A 23,559-nucleotide genomic window follows, 5' to 3' on the forward strand; every position below is an offset into this window, starting at 1 on the left:
GTGTGTGTGTGTGTGTGTGTGTGTGTGTGTGTGTGTGTGTGAGAGAGAGAGAGAGAGAGAGAGAGAGAGAGAGAGAGAGAGAGAGAGAGAGGATAATGGGCAGCAGTCGGATAAATGTCTGGTTGCATGGTGTGAGGTTTAGTCTGAGACCTTATTTATGAATCTCAACAAGTTCACAGTGGCTATTCTTTACTGTAACATCGGTCACTCCCACAGTTTATTCACAGCAGTTCCTCAGCCTGACATTACCATCCTTGTACCTTATAGCTCATGACCCCTCACCTCAGATGACTGAGCCAGGAGTAGGCAAGTATCTATCTATAATATTTAGGCTTGAGTTTGTCTGGCATGAAACCTCTGCCAGCAGGTGTGCCCTCTGGATATTGAGTGGCTCCCCAATCATATCCTTTCATTTGCAAAGGGGAGGGTCTGAGTGTAAAATACCCTGGCAGATGCTGAGAGATGTTTGGTGAGAAGGGCCCAGCAGAAACCAGGAAGTAGTAGAAGCTCTGAGGAAGCAAGAGGCACGAGGCAGTGAGGTGAATAGAGAGAACAGTGAAATGGTGGTAGTAGGAGCAGCAGATGGACAGGATAGCAGAGTTCTCTCATAATTGAACTCATCTGAAGAAAGAAGGGAGGGGTAGGGAGCGGAAGGAAGAGGGGAGGAACACCTGTCTCAAAAGGAGAAGACAAGAAGACCAGGTCTGTAGAGCTATTTCTTAGCTCCTTCCATGGCCCTACTGTGGCCATAAATGAAGCCACTGACTGCCTGCCAGTTCCTGGCAGCTGGAGAGAACCTCACTCACCACAGTATCAGAGCCTGGAAAAGGGTGAAAACGCACATCTCCTCCAATATTCTCCTGGTGGATGGGCCCACAGTTGTGGACAGCTGACCTCCAAGAATCAGTGCCAGCCCAGGAGAGGCCTCCCTTCAGGGTTGACTAACAAGGCTCAGCCTTGCAACCACCTTCCTCTTGCTCATGTTTTAGGAAGAACTGGAAAAGATACCTCCTAGGATTGCAGTTGATACTGAGTGATTGCAAATGTGTCACAGGGTAGGAATTATCAATAAAGACCCAGGAGATCTCTTTCTCTGGAGTTGTTAGGAGAAATAAATGCTCTAAAGCATATCAGGTCCCTAACTTGGTGTGAGGCTGCCAGTTGGACCCCAATATCTGTTCTTCTCTTCTTCCATAGTAACAGAGTCCCTAGTCTTTAGCAAGACATACGGCCAATTGAAATAAAGGCCCCATATAAAAGCCTCCCTGTGTCCATCTACTAAGCTCTGGCCAGTGGAATGTCGGCAGTAGTGTTCTGAGCAACACAAAGGCAGTAGGCGTACTGCCCTTCCCTCTTCCTGATGGCTGGAACTCCTGAGGCTCTTGTAGACCATGAGATAATCTTGGGAAAAGAGAGAAAGAAGGATCCCTAACAGTGTAGTGTACCTGACCAGCCTGGGATTTCTCAACCAGGAGATCAAAATAAACATTATTTTAAAATAAGCCAACATTATTTTAGTGGGGTTTTTTTTGTGTGTGTGCCTCTCAGCCACATCTAGTCCTAACTTATCTCATAGTGCCTGGTGCATAGTAAACACTCATCAAATGTCAGTTTTCTTCACCATCTTCCTTTGAAGGTTCCACAGCTTTTGTGACATTACTTGTATTTTTTAAAATATATTTTATTGATTTCTTACAGAAAGGAAGGGAGAGGGATAAAGAGCTAGAAACATTGATCACCTCCCACTGGGGATGTGCCCACAACCAACCTACATGCCCTTGACCTGAATCGAACCTGGAACCTTTCAGTCTGCAGGCCGACACTCTATCCACTGAGCCAAACCAGATAGGGCTTCTCCCTTGTATTTTAGTGCTTACCTTACTCCCAACCTATTTATCTGACTAAAGGTATTTGAGAGTAGAATCTGTGCTTGTTGTTCTTCTTTGCCTTTCACAAAGTAGACATTCGATTTGTTCAATCACATTGTGCAATTCATCAGTCAGATGAAGTCCAGCGAAAAGAAGAAACCATAAATTAAATTGCAGAAATGCAGGATGGTGCAAGACCGAGCATGGAACACAAGACCTGGGAATCAGAGCTAAACGGCCAACCAGGCCCTGTTGCTGTTCCTTTAAGTTGCATGTAAATTTGGGGTGCACGGAATGAAGTGGCACGAAGGAACCAGCAGGAAGAGTAACCCAAATAAGTAAAACAGGTGATGCTCAAAGGGAGTATGGGTGTGGGTGGTGGTAGAAGGATTTCATTTTTTTTGAAAAATCTACTTTTAAAAACTACTTCCTAGCCCCCAACCCCTGGAGATCTGCCCACCATCTCCCCACATGCATTCATGTGCAGCCAGGATCCAAAATGGGAAGACACAAGTGAAAATATTTGGTCGTTTCACTTGGAAAATTGTATGAAGTCATTTAACTGTCTTCCCAGGTACATGAACGTTTATTTGGAGATGGATGTGGGGCATCACTCTCTCCCCAGGATCAAACAGAGGGAAGGCTCCAGTTTCAGCAGGAGAAATGAGGAGAATCCTGGGGGTCCCCCCCACCCCCGCCCTGCCCCGTCACTAACCCCTGGGCCTCGCATAAGTCAGTTCACCTCCCGTTTCTTCGCCTGTGAAGCCAGGAAGCGGGGCGTTGTGATCTGGCCAGGCCCTGGGAGCCTATGGCTGGTTTGGGGGGTTCCTCACCTGGGCCAGGACCATCCACACTCCATTCCCGTGTGCCGGGAAGTTACCCGCGAAGCCACTTAAGGCTCTTCCCAGTTCCTCACAGCCAGTCAGTCGAGGCTCACCACCTGTGCCCAGAAGGCTGGTCACGCAGAAGCCCGAGTGTGCCCTTATGTGGGCCACTTGCCCATCGCCTTTCTTCCCTTCCACATTTCCACTCGGCCCCCTTTCCCTCTCCCGGCCTCCTCCTTGTGACTGTAAAATAGCACTTTAAACCCTAGAGCCAGGCTCTTCAATTAAGGTGCAGACAAAGTGGTTTGACTCCACTTGATTAAAAACCCTGAATGGGAGAGAACACAAACCTCAAAACATTTGCCTTTCAAAGCCGGTGGGGGGGGGGGGGGGAGGAAGGGGGGAAGTAGGGGGATGGTGGGGGAAAAGAGAAACTGTTCTGGGCTCTCAAACCTGCCAGATGTCAGTTTAAAGGGGCCTCCAGAATTCCTGAGTCTTTGTTTACCAAATCCTCCCGTCCTGTGGTCACAGCCTCCCTGGAACGGGGACCTGTGGCTACCTGGCTGAAAAGGCCACCGAGAGGCCATCCCTGGGTGGGAAGGGGCGCTGGGGGGTGGGGGTGGGGGGGCAGTACTTGAATTTTATTTTTTCCTCTTAATTATCTAGGGCTGCCCTAGGAGAAATCTGTCCTCTTTGCATTGGGGAATTAACTCTTAATCCCCGCAAATGAGGGCAATCAACCCATTTGCTAAATAAACACAGATCATTGCCGACCGGCTGCCCTCCTTTGTGATTTAATTTGGGACCGGCCTCACCTGAGGGAGGAGCGGAGGCGGGGCTGGGCCGGCTACCTGGCGGGGTCCCCAGGGAGGCGGCGGATGGAAGAGGCGATTAGGAGAGGTTGGAGGGAGCTGGGCTGAGACTAGAGAGGGCTTAGAGATTTCCTTTTCATCGGTAAACCGGAATTCTCCCCCCACCCCACACCCCCACCCACTCCTGGCTCAGGTCTAACCTTCTGAATGTATTTGGGGCCTTCCGCTGTTTGGTGTTAATTTTGGCTTTGAAAGTGTGAGCCGGTTAAAGCAACTTCTATGAGAATGCTGGCTATCAGAAGTCTCTGGGATGGGGACAGAGAAGCCCTTTATTTCTTAGTGAACTCATTAACATGTTGAGGAATCTCTCCTGCTTTCCCCCTCCTCAGGCACCAATCACTTTGTTTTTAAGCAGTCACAGGAGTTTATTCAAGTCCTGGGTGGTTACAGGACAGTGGCACGGTGTGCTAAGCGCAGAGAGGTGCTCAATAAATGGCGGACTGAATGAATAAGGTACGTCTTAAGTTGAAAAGGATGAACTGAAACCATGTGGGCTTATTTATTTTAAAAAAATGTATTTACAGATTACCCTGTGCCAGGCACTGCACGAGGTGCTGGGTTATAGGCGCCCCTGCCATCAAGGAACTTGCACTCGATGAACAAATGAATTGGCTTTTCTGTGGTGATCTTAAGTTTGCCTCCAAATTATCATGGGGGTTCAGCACTGTGCTGGGAGCCAGCCCATCCTGTGACGTAAAGAAGAGGGCTGCGTTGGAGAATGATTTGGGGACTTATTTTTTTTAGACGTCAGAGGTCAGCAATTCTTTTTACCTTCACTTTACAGGAGAAAGCCGAAATCCGAGATGATGGATTGAATGATCCAACGGTTCACAGAAAGAACTGGAACCGGAATCCACAGTTTTGGGTTCCTGGTCCTGTGCTTTGTCTAAGCATGGCACATAAATGGCCCGACTTTCTCTCCCTTCCCCTTCCCCTTCCCCTTCCTTCCTCCCTCCCTCCCTCCTTTCCTTCCTTCCTTCCTTCCTTCCTTCCTTCCTTCCTTCCTTCCTTCCTTCCTTCCTTCCTTCCTTCCTTCTTTCCCTCCTTCCTTCCTTCCTATCATCTATCTATCTTTCTCTGCTTCCTGCTCACCTCAGGCTAGAAGTTGTTTGAACCCACAGTGAGAGATGAGTGTGACTGGCTAAGCAGGGCTCCAGGTTGGCCTGTGCTTGGGGGATCCCCCGAATGCTGGTGAGCGTGGCTGTTCTCCTAGGCCACAGCCTGAACTGGCCCTCACAGCTGTGCTTTGTCTGGAAGGACAGGGAAGGGGGTTGGGAGGCCAGCTGGACCCCAGAGGCAGGGGGAGGGACTTGGGCTGCTCCGCTGGCCATTTGAGCTGGGACAGGGCTGCTGGCCTATTCCTGTGGCCTCCAGCAGACTTGTGAAGAGCTGCTACCAAAATGGAGGAGTCTTGAAAACAGCCAGAAGGCGGGTGGGAGGTGGGGAGGGGGGTTGGAGGAAGCATTTAAAGAAGAGATAAACAAAAGAGGCGACAGACTTCTCACTCTACCAAAAGGGGCTTTGGTTTTCCTGTGAAACTTCACTCCTCCTCTTCCCCTGGCCTGACGTTTATAAAGCTGGCTCCCGGCCCCCAGAGAGGGCCCATTATTTCCAGGCCGTAGTTCTGACACCCAGATTAGTCTTGCTGTGGACTTAGCACTCAGGGTTGCTATATCCTGACCCCAATTCTAGTTGAACAGTTAAGAGAAAGCCAAAGATGGACTACAAGGTCTGGGATTCGTCATGTCATTGCTATTTGTATTAGCAGCTAACATTTATTGAGTGCTTACTACCTTAACCCACACTCTTTGAGTCTTTAGCTTCATAACAGCCATTTGAAAGTGGCTACTGTCTATTTAACCCATTTTATAGATGGAAAAACCAAGCTACTATAGAGAGATGCAAAATCACACAGGTAGTGAGTAAAGAACAGAACTTAGAAACTAGTTCTCCTTTTGAAGAAGAAAAAACAAAAACCATGGTCCCGGCCGAATGGCTCAGTTGGTTGGAGGATGTCCCATACACCATGTACACCCGTCAGGGCACATACCTAGGTTGTGGGTTCGATCCCCGCTCAGGGCGCATACTAGAGGCAACCGATGGAGGTTTCTCTCTCTCATTGATGTTTCTCTTTCTTCCTGTCTCTCTAAAATAAATAAAAACATATCCTCGGTTGAGGGTTAAAAAAAAAAGAAAAGGGAAGACGTTGAGTCTGCTCATTTGACTATGAGGCACTAGTAAGTCTGGCCTGGAGAAAGCCCCAGCGAGCAGGCAGGGTGAGCCCATGTTGCCTGTGGAAGCCTCCATGTAGACACCTTCCCATCCCCTTCTCTGTCGCCAGCTGTCCCAGAGCACATCACAGACCAGCCTGCATGGGATGCTGGGTTACTGTGAACAGGAGGCTGGGCCTCTCCCACTAGCCATCTCCCATTTCTCACTCTGCTGGAAGAATGAACTATTTTGCATTGGTTTATAGTATAAATGAAATGGGCAGGGCAAGAATAGTGGAATAGTTCAGGGCTTTCCATGAACTATTTTGAAAGCTCTTATTTTTGGCACAGCAGGAACTGCCCTTACTTTGGGGATGCAGCTTGAGAGTAATGGTCCCGGCCAAATGGGGGGACCATTACTATATGAGAATATAGGTTCTGTGGATTTGAATCCTTGAACAATCACTTGTTAGTTTTGTGGCTTTGGATAAGCTATTTTCCTTCTCTGGGCCTCAGTTTCCTCATCTGTAAAATGGTGATCCTAGGAGTACCTGCCTCATAGGACTGTGAAGATCAAATGAGGAAATGCAGTGCCTTAGTCCCTGGGATATTGTAAATGCTCAATAAAGTGTAATTATTATTGTTCTTTAATGGTTCACAGTGTTTCCCAAACTTTTGACATATGTGTACCCCTTCTATAATTTTCGTAATGCTGAGTACCCCTTGTACTCATGAGAATGTAGAATTAGGCACAGCTAAGCACGGTGCAATGCATATTCCCACCAAACTCTGGTGCAACACGTACCCCCACCAAACTCTTCCCGTACCCCTGGGGTACGCGTACCACACTTTGGGAAACACTGGTTTAAAGAGATAAATTAGTCTAGACAGACAGGGGCTAAACTTTCTGGATTACCAGAAAGCTGCCAACGTCCTCTATGCTCAGTTAAGAATCAAAACACTCACAGAAATGGAGGGCCAGGGAATGCCATGTTCCCACCTAAACGCTTCCAGTGAATTAACAAGCCGGAGAGATGGCTATCTGAAAGCTGCTACAGATCAGAGGAGCTACCAAAGAGAGAGCTTTCTTTTCTGAATCCGGATGCCCTACAACCCCTAGGAAAGATATTTTGGGCATCCCATGTTTATTTCTCCCCATATCCTTTTTAGGTATAGGGCTTTCAGAACAGGAATGGTGCTAAATACAAATGAAATAAAAAAAAAAGAGATTATTTTTCATTCTCGGGCCATACGCACATAGAGTTTATCAACGTGAAGAAGCCTAACTTCCAATGGAAAACAGGGAGACAAGGAAGGGGTACGTATCCCACTGTTATTGTCCTGCACATTTCCTTTGCAATAGAAACCAATTCCGGATGCCCTCCTGAGCTCCATCATTCAGAGAGCCATGGGCACTGCCCCTTTTCACAGTGGAAGGGTCAGAGGGCGATATTTGCTATATGGCAAGTTCCCAAGGCAGCATCTGCACTTTGGTCATGCTGGAATTTCCCAAGAGACTTTGCAGCAGGTGAGGGCTCGATAAATGTTTGTTGAATTAAGTGAGTGGTTGTTTTCTACCTTTCTTAGACCTGTGCAGTTCAGTTTGTTGGCTTAAAAGAATTTTTCTCATCACAATTTCTGAAAGCCTAATCACTAACGTTCATGTTTATGTATGTATGTATGTATGTAAAATAACAATTAATTACAAAATGCTGTTCTTTGTTGTAGCTGGTGGCCTCTCTTTTATGACCAGTAAGAACTTAGCACATCCGCAAAAAGGTTTACAACATGATCTCACTGTTAAAAATTAACAGTCATTTTGACAAACATTACACACAAGCAAAAAAAACCCCCCAAAACAAAACAACAACAAACAGACACCCAAACCTCACAATTTCCAAGAAAATCTAATGTGTTTTCATCTGGATTTCTAAGAGGCGAAATCACGTGCCTAAGATCATGGAGCCAGTAAGTGTTAGGGGTGAGATTTGAACCTCAAGAGTCGGACTCAGGCCGAAGCCGGTTTGGCTCAATGGATAGAGTGTCGGCTTGGGGACTGAAAGGTCCCGGGTTCGATTCCGGTCAAGGGCATATACCTTGGTTAGGGGGTGTGCCAGAGGCAGCTGATCGATGACTCTCTCATCGATGTTTCTAACTCTCTTTCTCTCTCCCTTCCTCTCTGTACAAAATCAATAAAATATATTAAAAAAAAGAGAAAAAAAAGAATCGGACTCAGGAACTGGAGGCGTTGCCTGATCACACTGACAAGCCTCAGGTGTGTGCCCCGGGTCACTGGGCAGCTCTGGCTGGAGAGAGAGCGCACCTCCGCCCGAAGTCCTGGGAGAGAGGGGTCTCTTTAAAGGTTCCCGTGCCCCTTTCCAGGCAGATTTAATTGTTAGAAAGTCCTTCATGCTATCGAACTGAGATCTGCCTCTCCAAGGCTTCCATTGATCTTCACAGTCCAAGTTTAATCTCTCTTCCACACAAAGGCCCCCGGAGAAGTGTGTGCCACCCTCCCCCCACGCCTCTTCCTCCTGCAGACTGTCTGTGGGAACACGGCAAAGAGACCCTCTCAAATACCTGGCCCCCAATGCAGCCAAGGCTGAGGGGAGGTTGGGCGAGGCTTATGCAGGAGGCGGGAGGCTAAGTCAGGCTCTGTAAGTAGCTCTGAGGCGATATTTAGACAGGTGGGCCAGGATTGCCATAGGGATGGCTCACTATCTCCGAATTACACCCTTCTCTGCGACACAGACATTGCCCTGAGCTGTGACTGGCCCTGCACGTGCTGAGTGCGGAGGGATAGCAAGGACTCAACTCCTCCGATTTGTAGCTGAGTCTTGATTCCGCCCTAGCTGAGGTTCAGTGGGAGAGGGAACCGGAAGCACAAACTCAGTGAGGATGAGACCAAAACGACTTCATCATAGGGAGGGGCCTGAGTGGGGATGCAAAGTAGATTCTGCGGCAGGAGTGGCTATTCATGCCTCATGGGTCTGAAGGGACAGCAAACCCTTGCCAAGTGCCAGGAGACACCTGAACACCTCGGCAAGAGAGCCAGAGATGCTGATTAAAAAACACACACAAATGTATTCTTAGGGGTGGGGGGACAATGGGAGAATAAGGACACATATGTAATACTTTAATCAATAAAATAAATGTCCTCTCGCCCTGGCTGGTTTGGCTCAGTGGATAGAGCGTTGGCCTGTGGACTGAAAAGGTCCCAGATTCGACTCTGGTCAAGCGCACATGCCCGGTTTTCGGGTTTGATCCTCAGTGGTGGTGGTGGTGGGGGGTGCAGGAGGCAGTGGATCAGTGATTCTCATTGTTGATGTTTCTATCTCCCTGTCGCTTCATCTCTGAAATCAATAAAAATATATACAAATTTTAAAAATGTCCTCTCCACTCATTACATTGCAGAAATAAACATTCATGTGTTTGTTTTGGGGGGAAAGGGGAGGGATATAGCAGGGAAGCAGCCGGGAAAGCCCAGACGAGAGGAGAGAGTGAGAAGCACATTCAGCACTCCTTTTGAGGGGCCCTCCCACCCCCACCTGTGGATAGACTATGACACCCGATGAACGGATGGCTTATCCTTGTGCAGCCACGTGGCTGAATATCTCAAAATGGTCAGCAGAGATGAGATAGCCACAGAGCTCGGTGGGATCCAAATCCCGACCAGACCAGAGGTCCTTTGTAGAGGCTGCCAAGAGGGCCAACAAGAATGCATGTGTTCACTCACCCACCAAACTAGGGGTGCCAGGCCCCAGGCAGGGCCCTACCCAAGCATGTCAAGCTCACTTTGACATGCTTGCCTTACACATACAGACCAGCACAGTCCCAGCACCATGCCTTGTACCCTTTCTGGGTACCCACCAGGTGCCAGGCTCTGTGCTCGCCGGAACTGGTATGCAGGCTCTGATTGCCCCACCCTATTTTTAGAGTTTTTAGGGAGGAGTTGTGGAGAGGGAATGCCTTCTGTGCTGTGGGAACAGTGATGGCTCTGGGCTCAGCAAGGCCGGACGTTGGCCCGCCACCTTGGCTGTCTTCTGAGAGATGTGAGGTCTGCAGGGACAGAGGGCGCCTCAAAGGAGGACCACAGGTCCCTAGGTTCCCCACCCCCCGCCAGCTTTTCCACTTGCCTTGCTCTCGGAGACAAATCCCCCTTTGTCTCCGTTTGGATATTGTTCTCCCCGAAGTCTAGCAACGCCAGCTTCCCTTGGCCTCCGCGGTCAAGCCTTTGAGCAGACAGGCCCTCCTGCCCTCAGTCTCTCAGCATCTCCCCTGATTAACATAACAGGACACCAGGCCCATCCAGATAAGGATCCTCTGGCCACAATGGCTTCCCTTTCTTCACCTAGCCCTGCCTGCTGGCCCTGGCCAGGCGCTCACTCCAGCGGGGAGACTTCCCAGGCGTGGCGCTGAGGGGTGCCCTCCGCAGGCAGTTCCCTCCCTGAGGGGCTTTGCGAGGCTCCAGGACCGAGATGCCTTTCCCTTTAACAGGCTTCTCACCCCACATTAAAGATAAAAGCAGAAGGGAAATATTTATATTCTGACAAAGCAGCTCTTCCCTTCAGGCTCTTGTTTTATTTATGAACTTGCTCTGTCCCTCTCTCTGTCTTTCTCTCTCTTTCAGGGGCCTGGGTCTTCCCTGGCCTTCACCCCTTCAGTCGTTAAGGTTGCGGGTGAGTGACAGCGACAGGGGGACTGGAGAATCCTTGTCAGGAGAGGAGAGTTATATGTGGGCGCCATGCCCAGGTGACACCAGCAGCTGCTCCTCTGCCCCGGGGGGTGGGGGGTGGGAGTGGGGGTGGGGGTGGGGAGCTGCTCCCCATTACCACCCTTTTTACCTTTTCCCTAGCACTTGGGCGGCAGAAGGCATCACGCCGACACCCTCACCGGTTACCTTATGTCATTTCCAATGCAGCCGGGTCAGTCCAGCAAATTGTTCAGGGCACAGTGACCTGGAGGCGTGACACTGCATATGCCTGGGACACCTTCCACCTTTGTTTACTACACATTTTCTTCTCTCACAGAGTTGATCCCTTAAGAATGCTTATTTCCTCCAGCTAATCTGCACAAAGCCAATAAAAGACAGGTATGCTGTTTTGAATTTCCACCCACCCCTTTGCGAGGAGGGATGTGGGGGGCAGGAGGGGTTTTAGGTTCCGCTCAGTAGGCCTGTGAAATATCTGGGAGTGCTCATTCTGTTTTGCAAGTTGAATCTCTTTTATAGTTTGGTGCCGCCCTTTTTTTTTTTTTTTTTTTTTTTAATGAACTTAATCATTAATTAAAAATTCAAAGTGCAAGCAGAGCAACAAGTGATCGACCTGCCCACTTGCAGAGAAGCACTAGAGGTGATGGTTCAGAGCATGGAGTCTGCAGCCTTGGGTTTGACTCTCAGCTCTCCCAGTTCCTGTCTGTCACCATAGGAATGTCCCCGTCCCTTTCCCTCACATGTAAAATGGGGGTGACCACAGTGTCTACTCCTTAGGAATCTTATGAGGAGTAAATATGTAGATGCATGGAAAGCACTTAATATAGTGCTTGACACATGGTAGTTCACAACAAAAAGTAGATTGTGAAGTCCTTAAGGGAAGGGATTGTATGTTATTCCTCATTGTACATCTACTGCATATGGACGAGCAATACATGTGTGATGATGACTTTATTGTATCAGTTAAATTGTATATATATTTTTAAATTTAAATGCCTTTTTTTAGATGACATGTTTTTTTCTTAAAAACAATGTCTCCTCTCCAAATCAATCAAGGCCAAATAAACGAGAGCTCAAGATAACATCAGCCCATTTGTCCCAGTCTTGGTGTGTGGATGGAGAGCAGCAGCCAGTTATGCTGACAGGCGATAGACCCAAACTGCCCGATATGTTAACATTTTTCCATTTCCAAACCACCCTTAGAGAAAATCAATACGAGCCCACACCATCCTCCCATGGCCCAGCAGAGCAACCGTGCCGTCTGGATTCATGTTCTCACCACCAGAGAACTGGTAGTTTTTATTGAAATCAGCAAGGATGTGCTTGATTGGTTCTGCAGCCCCTCTCACAAAAGGCTTCAACTCTTTCTGATCTCTGTTCTGCACGTTTCCCTTTGATGGAGTTTGTGTCATCTTTGATGCACGTCTTCTAGGTTTCTTTTGTGAAGCTGGTTTCCTGAAGACTATGGTTCATGACAATAGCAACACCAGTGATGACTGTGCTTTTGGTACGTTCATCCTCCAAGCTTTCAGTGGAGGCATTCCCACCAAGTGATTTATCAGTTTACCCTCTGTCTTACTGACCATCTTCCCCTCTACCTCTAGGCTCAGCTGGTCTACCATCTCCTGGATCTTGTAGATATTTGGAGAACATCTCATCATGGCTGATGAGGTTCAGGTAGATGGTCATGATAGCGGATAACAGGAGACGGCAGTGCTGCCTTAGCAGGCACATGGACTCAGTTAGGTTGTATTTTCATTGAAAATAGCAGAAACTGGGCTAAAACCAGGGGTCAACAGATTATAGCCTGTAGGTCAAATTCAGCCTGCTGCATGTTTTTGTACAGTCCATGAATAAGAGTGGTTTTTACATTATAAAGTTTGAAAACAAAAGAGTATTTGAGAAACTTAAAAATAATATATAATTCAAATTTCAATGTCTATAAATAAAGTTTTATTGGAGCACAACCACATTCATTCATTTATGAATTGTGTATGGCAGGTATAGGCAAACTTCTTCTTTCGAGGGCCAGACAGTAAATAATGTAGGCTTCAACTCTGCTGCTGAGCATGAAGCAGCCACAGGCAATAACCGTGGGAGAGGAGACCTGTGGACAGGAAACAGAGTGAAAAAGTGCAGAGGCTCCTGGACAGGGAGCCAGGTGTCCTGGAGTCTAAGCTGGACTCTCGCAACCAACATTATGATTCTGATCAAGTCTCTTTGTTTCTCTGGGTCAGACTGTCTGCAAAGCAAAAGAGTTGGTCTAGATTTTGAAGACTTCTTTTAGTTGGGAAGTTCTCTTTCTCTATTTTGTTACCCCAGTTAAATTACCTGGACTTTTCCTAAGGGGTGTGGCTGGCATTAGGACATTTCCATTGCAAGCAACAGAAACCAACTCTAGTTAATTTAAGCGCAAAAGATATTTACTGTACTGATATAAAGGCAGGTCATGGAACTAAAGGGAAAGCAGAATATACAGGCTCAGAGAGAACAGGAGCCAGGGCAGGCCCTGGGATTCAGGCAGCAGGAACTAAGAAATAATCTCCTCAGGATACTGCAGTTTCAGTAGAACTTGGATCATTCTCAAGAACATTCAGTGTTGAACTTCTGATGTTCTGTTTCTAGCCTACCTTAGAAACAGGTAGAACCACCATGACTGTATCTAACAGGGAGGGATCGTTCCCAGTGCCAAATGAGGGGCTGTTACTAGAAACAGGTGGAATGGATACCAGGTAGATGACCACGATAGAGTGAAGGATGTAGTTGTCTCAGCACTAGACATTATAGTATGAGGAGCCGATGAATGATCCAGAGAATTCAAAATGCTTCTTGAGTAAGTTGCTCATTCCGCCTCTCAGCAAGTACTTACTGAATTTGTGAATGGCATTTTGGAGAACACCAAAGAAATCTGTATTATAAAAAGCCAGTGGCTGTAATGCCATAAGGCCACAACGTGGGAACAACCAAACAACCGGTTACCAGGATGTGCATTGATGGGTCGCGTGGCATGGTGGGTCTCAGTCTCACAGACTGGTGGGAAAGGTGGTTGGGTTTGTCTCAAGATGACCTGGGAACAGAATTATATTCCCTTTTAATTTGAGTCATTAAAATATATCTGGGCCTATGTAACTGCAGCTCATTACAGCAGATGTTAAGTAATTCCCTAATTATATGTATTACACCGTAGGCAGAGGATCCTGAGACAAGCGGCTTATCTCACATGTCAAGGGGCAGAGCTAAAAGCAGGACTTGACTTCCTGTCTTGAATAACTGTTCTGGACCTGCTGCCTAGCAACCATGGCCCCCATTCAGGAGCAGCTACCAGGAGAGGAGCCTCAGGCCTGGCTCCCCACCTACACCATGAACTTCTCAAGGGCAAGAACTGGGTGTTGTTCCTCTGTGTTTCCCCCGGGGCTTCATGTGGCACTCGACACACAGAAGGCAGATAATATCCAGTAAGGAGTCTGCTCTCCAGCTCCTGTGCTCAAAGTTGAGCCTGTTTATCTCCGCTTTAGAAGCTAGCTATAGCTGAAGAGAATGGAAAACATCCTTGGCTTCTCTCAGGAAAGCCTGGTCCGAGGGCACAGGAAGAAGGACTTACTTCAGAGTGGAGGAACCTCAGAGACTTCTAACTGGAGGCGGAGCTGTAAGCCTGGTGGTATTTGCATTAGATGGCTTATCGGTCTCCGTGTGCGTGTGCATGATTACTTCCGGCAACTGATGAAAAAACATGACCTCACAAAGAAAACCAGGGAGTGTAATCACCTCCATTCATCGCTCTCCTTTTTATGGGAACAAGCTGGCCTGCGCCTCCAACTTTGCTCAGAAGGAAATGTTTATAGAAATTTGTTCTCTGTCAAGTACTTGTGCATGTGTGTGTGTTCTTTGTTTAGGGAAACTTATCAACTCACTTGACTTACCTTTGAAGGCTCTCCGCCAGGCCTTTATCCAGCTGTCTGTGATTCCGCGGTGGCTCCGGCTCACGCAAGGTCACCTCTCCTAGGCCAGAGCACAGCGGTGTGAGCCTCAGCTGGATTCTGGAAGGGTAGAGCTCATAAAATCATTTGTTAAATAAAACTGCTTCCTCTCTTTTACTGTTATCTGGCCTTACCTGAAAAAGGGGGTTCTCACCTACTTATTATTATTATTTTTAGTATATTTTTATTGATTTCAGAGAGGAAGGGAAAGGGAGAGAGAGAGATAGAAACATCAACGATACCCATTGATTGGCTGCCTCCTGCATACACCTCCCTGGGAATCAAGCCCAAAACCTGGGCATTTGCCCTGAACGGTGACCTCCTGGTTCATAGGTTGATGCTTAACCACGGAGATGCGCCAACCGGGCTATCCTACTTGATGTTTGTTTCCTGGGGTGATCATCTGTTCCTCTAGGCCTCCATTTGTTCAGCTTCGGTTTCACAACAACCTGCAGCTGAAGTCTGTTGAGAAATCCTCAAAATTAAATTAACTTGGATTCCCTTAGGCTTAATACATCAATGCCACCCCTGTAAGAAGCGGAAGGGGACTGTTGGGAAATCAGAGACTTTACAGATAGATTGCCATAGCTCCAAAAACGCTTGGAGATTACTTTGGGCTGGTTCATCACCACTTTTCATCTCCACGGCAGGACTATAGTGATGATTTGTTAAAAGAAACTTTCCCCCTCCCCCATTCGACACCCCCACGCTCAGGCTCCAACATCAACCAGCCCTCTACACTTACTCCACAGTCCTTATTGTCTCATTGTATCCGTGTAGCTCTGGTCATGTCCCAGAGGCCCCCTAACTTCCGTGTGACAGGGAATCTGAGGTATTTATTACTAAGGCCTAATTTGGACGGATGCATGTCACATTCCCTGGCCACCCCAGTGGGCAGTATAGCTCTTGATTTCCTTTAGTGGGCTTCCTGGAGGACCACCCTTAGCCACACTTCCCTTGTAACCCCAGAGACTCTCCAGAGAGCCCAGCTCACCTCCTCAACTCCCTTGTTTCCCAATACTCACCAAAAAAGAAACACTACAAGAAAATGATTTTACTTCTACTTCAGCTGGTCTTCCTGTTTCTCCATGGAGCCACAGAGATTTGGAATCGGACAAATTTAAGGCAACGTTGAAGATGTTACAAGGATAGTCCAGACAGAATGGTGGCAGCAATAGTGGCAGTCACCAAGAAAGAAGAAAGATAAAAACTAAAAAAAAAAAAGCCCAAAACAAAACCAGTCACCTTGGTCTCTGATGGGATCCTGCAAACACAGCTCATGCCACAGGGAACCGATTCCTGTGTGGGTCTGCTGAGATAGCACAGGATCACCCACTCTCCGGCAGTTCCCATCTTTCCCCCTTTCTCCCTTTTAATGTCAAACCCATTAAGAGAGTGATTCAAATACCCAGGAGCGTCTAAAGCAGGGTTGGGGAACGTCGGGCCTGTGGGCCATATAAGCCCTGATAAATCATTTGGTCTGGCCCTGCCAACGCATTAGGAGTGACCAGGCTGGTAGAGGAGGGAAGTTGGGGGCAACCAGGCCTGCAGGGAAGGGCAGTTGAGGGGGACCCAGGCCTGTAGTAGAGAGCAGTTGGGGGGAAACAGGCCTATAGGTAAGGACAGTTAGGGGTGACCAGGCCTGCAGGGAAGGGCAGCTAGGGGCAAACAGGCTGGCAGGGGAATGATTAGGGGGTGATCGGCTAGAAGGCAGAAGCAGGGGCAATCAGGAAGGCAGACAGGTGAGCAGTTGGGAGCCAGAAGTCTTAGATTGTGAGATGGATGTTTAAACATCCATCAAGGGGTCCCAGATTGGAGAGGGTGCAGACTGGGCTGCAGGGACCCCCCCCCACACATGAATTTTGTGCACTGAGCCTCTAGTGATGTTATAAATGTCCAAATGGCCCTTGGCAGGAAAAGGGTTCCCCACGCCTGAAAACAATCTTTCCAGTTTTCATTCGTCAGTGGCTTGGAGGAGAGAGTGGCCATTCAGGCAGGATGCCCCACAGACTGTGGGCAGACCCTGCAGCCAGAGCAGGACCAGGCTTCATCCACAATCCGGCTGAGCCCTTGAGGAATGGGGGGCTGGAGGGCGTTGGGATATAGGCTGAAGCTTCTCCAGAGTGAGCGACGGATGAAGGAGAAATGAACAGCAATGGAAAGGGCCTGTGTGCCGCCGATTCCAGCACAAGCCAACCTCCCTTCCCTCTGGCGAAACCTTCCTTGCTCACAAGCTGACCCCCTGTCACCTGATAATGCACCTTCTGGGCAAGGGGAACTTTTGTTTCAAGGTTTTTCCTCTAGGAAAGTTGGGGGAAGAGTTGGAGAAAAGGGGAGATGTGGGGCAGGGAGGAACTTCCAGAAGAGAGCCGTGGAAAGCAGGGAAACGCGCAACTATCCCTTGGGCAGTGTTTGTTGATCAAATACAACCTTTGCCAGAGCCCGTTCAATTTATCTCTGTTGCATCAGCTTCTATGTTATGAGAAAGGAGAAAAAAAAAAAATCCCATCCCAAATCTTGTTCCCAAGCTTGTCAATGGTTCTGCTCCTTTAGTTCAACCTGAGTTGCTGGCCACCCAATATCCCGGAGCCAACGCCTAACTGTAACGCCTGGGGCCTTGCTTGGAGACAGCCCAGTGAGATGATTCAAACCCTCCCAAAGCTGCAGACAACTAAGATAACGGTATGCAGCCTCACAAACTGCACAAGGAACTTGGGATACCAGGATGAAGGGAGGGTTTTGGCCTCTCCAGTAAATCAGCTTTAGTGAGCATATCTGTTGCTTCTCTTGCCATCCTTCCCAGTTCTAAAAGAAATCTGCTGAGATCTGTCGATGTAACCGCTGTGAGATGCTATCCCTGGGCAGGAGGGCCCTCTGTGTAAAGTCACATTCCCTTTCTATTGCCCTCGTTTCTCTTGAGCTGGAAAAGTCAGCTTGAGGGAGGTGATATGAGAAACCGTTGCAATCTCCATGCGATCCTATGAGGAGGGAGAGGAGGACTGGATTTGAGTTATGAGAGAATTCAATGCTTTGCTTCACAGCTCTCTTCTCCTGGGCATGGGGTGGGGTGTTTTCCAGCCTCTTGGGGAGTCCAATTGATTCAACAAGGCTCATTCTGAACTTGAATCAAACACGAGTTGAGGCCCCCAGGTATTTGAAGGACAACCTGTTTACACTGAAATCTTAAAAAGACAGAAAAAGATATATATATATATATATATATATATATATATATATATATATATATTTTTTTTTTTTTTTTTTTTTAAATAGAGCTAGCTCAGGCAAGGTCACATCTTAAGGGAATAAGCTATAACTGAATCAGAAAGAGGCGGATTAGATTTTCTTGAAAATGTCCTTTATTAAACAATTACAAGAAGTGCTTGTCATGATGCATTTCAGATTTGATGCAACTGAGTCTGGGGACAGGGAAGCAATTTACTGAACTCAGCATGTATGTGGCAGGTAATGTTTGATGCCAGGGCACATGAGTACATACATACATACATACTATATATGTTACCCATAAAAGCCTTCCACTGGCTGATGTATCTAAAGTGATCAGCAAATAAATAAACTTTCTGTGTTTATACTTCTATTTTTAAGTCTCTAGCTTGTTCTGAAAAACCACCGCCACTACCACCATCGAAGTCTCCATCTCTATCAAAAATTAGTTCTAAAAACAGAAATTTAAAAACAAATATCTGTCCTACTATCTCACCTTTTTAATTTACATCGTCTGGCATGCTCACAGTTCTTACTAAGGAAAGTAAAGATTAACTAAGCTATTAGATTAGAAGAAGGACAGATCCAGATTGGCCCACACTACAAAACTGTGACTCATTCTCAAGTTACATGTGTGTGTGTGTGTATGTGTGTATGAATAACCTTATTCTTAGACCTCGAAAGTGCTCACTATGTGATCTAGGAATGCTCCCCTTCAATTTTCCCTGTAATTTCAGCACAGAACCTTGTATACAGCAGGCGCACCTTACTTGACTGCATTGTATTGTGCTTCTGCCATGAAGGGTCAGGCAAATAAAGCTTGGAGTCAAGGTTATCCTTGAAAAAAACTCCCCAGTGGCTTAGGAAATACAATAACAGAGGACGGTCCTCCCTGGGTCCAACAGAGCCAGGGCGTTCTCCAATCATGGGTCAGATCGTCATTTTGTTTTGTTTGTTTGCTTTGGGGTGGGAATCAGATGGATCAGCTGGTTCTTATTTGGAGGCCCTGAGGTAGCCCAAACAGTATATATCAGACTCTAAAGCCTTCTATTCAGCTTCACCACCGAGAGAAGTAAAAGGAAATAAAGCCAGCCAAGTCGACGTAGGTCTATCCTCTCTGCTCTCTAATGCTGGGGCCGGTCATGAAGTGACTGGGTGGTTGGCGCGTCCACACTATTGAAAATGTTGTCTTTCTCTGTCTTTCTTTTTGGTGGGAAAGATGGAACAAGGGCACGTAGCTGGATTTTGTATCCTACGATATGTATGACTCTATAGTAAATGCAGGGTGTCCGTCCAAAATGTATACACACACTTCACATAACGATAAAGGCAGTGTTTTTAAAAATACATTTTATTTTAAAAATTGAGCTATCAGCTGTTAAGGTGTGTATACCATTATACATAAATACACCTTGTATTTATTGAGCTCATTAAATACTTGAGATGATATTTTGTTCAGCTGCTCTGCTGACTCTTGTATGAAAGTATTTTTCCGCACTGTAAAAAACCCAGTGGTTAAATGGCTTTTGGTAATAGCAAAGCATGTGAAACAGACTAAAAGAAGAAATTACCGATCACTTTAAAAAGGAAAAAAAAGGAAAAGAGTCAGACTATTTAGATGAAGGTCTTGCCATAAATATTCTAAATTTCGTAGGGGTATGATATATGGCAACCCTGGCCATTTTAATACCGTCACCAATCACTTGGAGTACTCTGACAGCCTTTCACTGGCGTATTTGTGTGTTTAGTGGAAACTTTTGAAAAGTCATTTCACTAGCCAACAGAAGTTATTTCATACTTATGATGTAATTGTATGGTAGTATTTCAGGGCTGTCAAGATCAAAGACTTGAAATATGACTTACAAAAAAGAAGTTCAGGAGTGACCCCTCCAGACAACCTTTTAAAGGAACTAGCCAATAGCATTTCATCTTCTGTTTTCCTCTTATTTTTGGAATTAGAATCACATAAAAGATATAGTCTCCAGAGGCACATGAATCAAAATTAAAGAGTAAAAAGAAATAATTCTAGATGAAACTTTTTACTCAACTTAAACAGTGAGAAAGATTCATATATATATATATATATTCAATGTATTGGCCATAAAAATATGAAAATTGTGCATTGGGCTTAATACCACACTTTGAAAAGAAATATCATGAGAACAACTTTATGTTTATTGTGTTGATTGAAGGAAAAATTTTTAATGCATGGGGTATTTGCCTAGTTTATCTTCTTGGGCCTTATGAGCCAAAACTAGAGATTATCTTTTACAATGAAGATCCTTTCTGTACAATAAAACACAAATTGACATCTCAGTTTTCTATAATTTTGCTTGCTGACCACTGTAAACTCAGCTCTTGACCTGGTCTAAACGGACTGATTTCGGGATGATTTCAGAAAGTTAGTTATTTTTTTCTACTTGTCTAAGGTGATGAAACAGAGTTAGAGTTCTCCCTTGTAGCACTTGCTGACTTCCCTAAACTAAAAAAGGGAAAACAAAAGGCCAAGCAATACTCATTCACTTTTAAAGCATTTTTAGATAATGATGATGACCTTTAATTAGGATCTGCCAACCCTTGAAGAGGAAAATAAGGAAAAAGTGTTGTGATGCTTCCCTCCCTGCTTCTCATAACTCACAGTAGTACTCCAACCCAGCGTCTTTTACTTGAACTTCTTGAAAGACTAGGTGGAAAACAACTTAAATTTAAAAAAATATATATTTTATTGAATTTTTTTTTTTTTTTTTTTTTTTTTTTTTTTTTTTACAGGGAGGAAAGGAGAGGGATAGTGAGTTAGAAACATCCATGAGAGAGAAACATCGATCAGCTGCCTCCTGCATACCCCTTACTGGGGATGTGCTCGCAACCAATGTAAATGTCCTTGACCAGAATCGAACCTGGGACCCTTCAGTACACAGACCGATGCTCTATCCACTGAGCCAAAAACAGTTAGGGTTAATTTTTTTTTTTCTTTTCTTAAGAAGACTGATCTCCAGGAGTGGACGAACCAACTGAAGATCATATTTAAGTAAAAAAGAAAAGAAAAGGAAAAAAAACCTCACCAAAGACTCAATTAGATTTTTCCTTCAGAAAGAGAGAACATTGGCTTTTGTCACTGAAGAATGTCACCTCCACCAAAAAAACCCAATTGTTACAATGTAATATGCCACCAGGTAAACTTAGACATGCTCCTGCCTGGAAGGGATGTTCTCCCAAAGTTCCCTCATACTACGTGTCTCTAAAAGGCTAGTCTCCCTCACAAAGCACAAATCTCTCTATATAAAAAGCCATCGACCTGAACTTCATAGCAACCAGAACAACCAGTCACTAATACACCCACTGTGGCCAGCAAACTGGCCCAATCTTGGGTGGGGCCAGCTGGCCAACCTCCCATGGCCTTTCCCCCAGGCTGGCCCCACCCAGATCAGCCCCACACACACCAATCAGAGGCTGGGCCAGCCGGCCAACCACTCATGGTCCCTCACCCTGGTTGTTGCTGGCCCTTAATCGCCCCACCCCATTTGCCTGCCATCTCCTCCCCCCAACAGGCCCTGCCCCAATCTGCCCCGATTGGGGCTGGGCTGGCCAGACCCCACCCATGCACGAATTCATGCACTGAGCCTCCCATCTGTTAATAACAGCAATAGTAATAATACCATATAACCACCACCACAATAGCAGCCACCACTGGACAGGGTCTGCTTCTATGTGCCTGCCACCACATTTGGCAATCTGCACATGTTAGCTTGTTAATTTTCAGCCTCTTTTCAAGTTTTATTTCAGTTGACACAAAGATTTATTCAAAGAGGCAATGTGCCATCAGAAAAAAAAAAAAAAAGAAAGTTCCCAATAACTTTTTCTATTCGGTTTGCAGTTTCTTTATCTTCAAGGGCCGGGGGCAGTCATTTGTTCCTTCATTGTGCTGAGCTAAATTTTTCCACATTGTTAACTTGAATTTCACTTTCCAATATACTCTCCCCCCCCCCCCCCCGCCCGTCTGAGGGATGGGGCTCGAACCCCAAACCTGGGTATGCACCCCAAGCAGTAATCTAACCAGCCACCTTTTGGTCTCTGGCAGTCACACCAACCAGTGCTCAATAGAGTTTTAAAACCACTACCACACCAACAGTCTCTACTCAGGGAGCTTAGGAACAGGGACCTGGGCACAGGCGGTCTTGCTGGACTGTGTTGGAGCATAGCAAGCGGTGGTGGCTTTGGTGACAGCGGTAACGAAAGGTGGTGATGGTAGCTCGGGCACATCCAAGTCCTCACAAGCTTGTGCAGCCTGGCGACGGGGCACCTCCTCCAGCCCAGGGCTGCTCAGTGGTCTCAGGGCCAGTGAGGGACCCAGCCCCTGACCACAGACATGGCTGGGAGGCTGGAGGGCAGGAGGGGCTGGCTGGGGCCTTCCCCCTGCGGTCAGGTCAGCGCTCTGCCGCCAGCGGTGCTGCAGCTGGGGCTGGCCGTTCCCCGCGTGTGATGACAGTGTGATGGAGGAGCATCGCGGCCTGCCAGGCCCTGGGAGCGCTCCTGCTCGCCCGGCCTCCGCTGCTCCACGAGGACCCACCCAGCGTGGCGGCCGCAGATGCAGGGCGGAGAGCCTTCCCTCCTGTAACATCGTAGCACATTAATCACAAGAAAATAAAAGCACGCTCCCCCCACCATACACCCACGTCGATGACATCTCTCTCTGCAGGACGGGGCTGTGGCGGGCCAGCTGGCCGGCTCCGGGCCACGGATGTAACCAAGAGGCGCGGAGAGGATGTGGGAGATAAGGTTTCCCTGTCAGGGAGGAGATTTGAAACGGGCTTCAAAAGAGAGAGAGGGGCGTTATTGTTGAGGTCTGGGTCTCAGAGGAAGGTGCCTTTCCAGCTGAAACACGGAGCAGACCAACCCCCCCGAGTGGGATATTCTAGACTCCTGGGCTGGGAGCACCTGGGCCGGGGCTCACTGATCTCTCCCGCACACCTTTGATATGCCTCTGCCGGCGAGGCGGATTAACCGACGCCCGTGCCCCTCCCGGAGCTTCTTCTCTGCAACCCGACCTACCCGCAGGCCTCTGAGCATCTCAGACCCAGAGGCCACTTTCCTTCCGCTCAGTCGGCCTCTGGCTGAGTTATTGGGGGTGAAAGTGAGTTGTAAGCGGAATGTGCTTGTGGGGCTAGAGAATGCTTTCCCTCCCACCTTCGAAGTTCTCCTGGCTGGCGGATAAGTCAACAGAGAGGTGTAACGGGAGAAACTACAACAGAGACAGGTTTAACGGGAGCAACTGTACAAGGCTGAATGGCCACTCAGGGGTGCCTTATAATAGTGAGATCCGAAACACATGGGGCAGTTGAGATTTTGATGCCATTGTGGTCAAAGGAGAAACGGGGGGAGGGGAGGGAAAAGGGAGAGGGGGGAGCTGAGATGGAAAAGGCAATCTACAGGCAGCTCAGGAAGAGCCAGCACAGGTGGCAGGCACGTTTCTGCCAGGCAACCCAGAAACAATGGGGCCCGGGGGGACTAGCTAACAGGGGGGACACGGGGGGACTAGATAACAGGGGGACACAAGGAGATTAGTTAACAGGGGACTAGCTAACAGGGGAGACACAGGGGGACTAGCTAACAAGGGAACTCAGGGGGACTAGCTAACAGAGACACAGGGGGACTAGTTAACAGGGGAACACAGAAGGACTAGTTAACAAGGGAACACAGGGGAACTAGTTAACAGGGGGATACAGGGGAACTAGTTAACAGGGGACACACAGGGGGGCACAGTGGGGCTAGTTATAGGGGGGACTAGCTAACAGGGGGACATGAGGGCTAGATAACAGGGGGAAACAGGGGGACTAGTTAACAGGGGGAACAGGAGGGTTAGTTAACAAGGGAG

At 47.4% G+C, this 23,559-nt stretch overlaps 1 pseudogene; it reads right to left on the reverse strand.

The window, feature by feature from the left end:
* Positions 1-11,525: 11,525 nt before the first annotated feature.
* Positions 11,526-12,174, reverse strand: LOC118709807 (annotated as a pseudogene).
* Positions 12,175-23,559: the final 11,385 nt, after the last annotated feature.

Source organism: Pipistrellus kuhlii, unplaced genomic scaffold, assembly GCF_014108245.1.
Source record: "Pipistrellus kuhlii isolate mPipKuh1 unplaced genomic scaffold, mPipKuh1.p scaffold_m20_p_7, whole genome shotgun sequence".
Lineage (NCBI taxonomy): Eukaryota > Metazoa > Chordata > Mammalia > Chiroptera > Vespertilionidae > Pipistrellus > Pipistrellus kuhlii.